Genomic DNA, 2,022 nt, shown 5'->3' on the forward strand with positions numbered 1-2,022 from the left:
AAGTTCACCATAGATTTTAGATTTTTTTTTTTTTTTTATTTGTAGTTAAAATTTATTGTAATAATTCATCAAAACATTGTTTGTTACTCATTACTTGGAAATGTTTTTTTCAATTTAGTCTTTATAAAGTCAATTTAACTGTTCACACACACACACAGTTCAGAGGAGTTCACAGAAGTATTTCAGTAAATTTTCAGTGTCTTTTGTAGCTCAAATTTTTTTGTAGGCCATATGATTAACCAAAATGTGGTTGTTACTTTTCCTTTTACTAGTCTTTGTCTTTATACGGCCAATTTAACAAATTTTTTTTTTCAATTTTAATGAATGTTGCAACCGTCCCGTTATGGTTTCAGTTGCAGCATTTGAATTTGTCTGTTTAAGTATAAATTGTAAATATATTATCACATGTACGCATGTTAGAGCAATGTAGGTGGGTCTCTGACAAATGTGGGATTAATGTATTAAAATTTTGGCTTTCCACTAAAAACAGTCTCTGAGAAACTGAAGGAAATACAAAAAGTGTTGTAACTGTCCCCGCTCTCCCCTACAGTTGTTTTTTTTGCTGTGCCTCACTTGCGCCTGTCTAGTTTTATGTGTTACAGCTCTAAAGGAATATCTTCAGATCAACAGATTACGGTAAATTTGGGAAATCTTTTTAATCGGGAGAATTTTCTGCAAATAATGACGTTCTATTTTCCATGATATATGCATGTTTCATGAAGTTACGAGTGAAAACGCCACATGAAAGCTACCTTCGATTTTTTTGCTAAGCTACATGTTGCCTGTGCAGTTTTATGTGCATTATAAATTCTTGAGGAATATCTTTAGATATAAATGACGGATTATAGTGATTTTGGGCTCTTTTTAATCAGGAGAATCTGCTCTAAAAAACGGTGTCTATATTTCCACGATCTGAGCAGCTGTATGATGTTTCTGACATATTACAGTACATTGTACAAAAAACATTTTGTCAATTATGAAAATATTTTTTTTTCATTTATCAGCAAACAACTCCGCACTACTTTGGGGTTAATCAAATTTGCTACATGTAAAGGTCAGACTCTAAGCTTTATTGAGCTATGCCCTCATATAAATCAAAACATTATCTTCTCAGTCACATCATTCCTAGTTTTCCCACTCTTGTGAAATATAATTTAGACTCGATTACTATACTGAGAATATGATACATTTTTACCAAGAATTAAGTGATATCAACATTAGCAAAAAATTATTTTATATTCACATCATACCAGAACCACATACTCACTGTAAACAACTCAATAGTTATTCATAATGGCAAATGGCTTTTTCATGGATAAAAAGCATATTATGTGGGTGACAGTCAGACATGATATGGAATTATTCAAATTAAGTTCTCTTAGCCTCATTTTGGAATGATCTGAAGCATTATGTAAAGACCGTCTCTGTGGGTTTTAGAGAGGATTTCAGTCATGCAAGCAAGGAAAAGGTCAAAAGGGAGTCTGGCTTTAGCTCTTTATCTTGAGGGAGGGAAGTCCCACTTTTGTCTTATGATTTTCTCTGTGAGATTCAGAATGTGTGTCTCTAGACCCGTTTATCTTGGGTTAACTGCCTAAAGTTGACAACGCAACGAGTTCTTACGTTAGTTTATTCAGTCGTCCATGGAGGAGTAACTAGTTTACTCAGGCTTTGTTTGGGCACTAAATAGGAAAAGGATCTGCCGCCCACAGTGGATTTTGATATTCTAGGTATTATCAAATGGCCAAGAGTTTTGAGATTGCAGTGGACATGAAGGACAATAATGTAATATGAGCTCGCTCAAGTTTTGAGCAGCTAAACCATTCAGGGCTTTATAAGTAATTAGCAAGATTTTAAAATGTATTTGATGTTCAATAGGGAGCCAGTGCAGTGTTGACAGAACCGGGCTAATATGGTCGTACTAGCTGCTGCATTTTGGATAAGCTGGTGTTTGTTTATTAAGCGCGCAGAGCAACCACCCAATAAAGCATTACAATAATCTAACCTTAAGGTCATGAACGCATT

Source organism: Sinocyclocheilus anshuiensis, unplaced genomic scaffold, assembly GCF_001515605.1.
Source record: "Sinocyclocheilus anshuiensis isolate Anshui unplaced genomic scaffold, SAMN03320099.WGS_v1.1 scaffold254, whole genome shotgun sequence".
NCBI lineage: Eukaryota > Metazoa > Chordata > Actinopteri > Cypriniformes > Cyprinidae > Sinocyclocheilus > Sinocyclocheilus anshuiensis.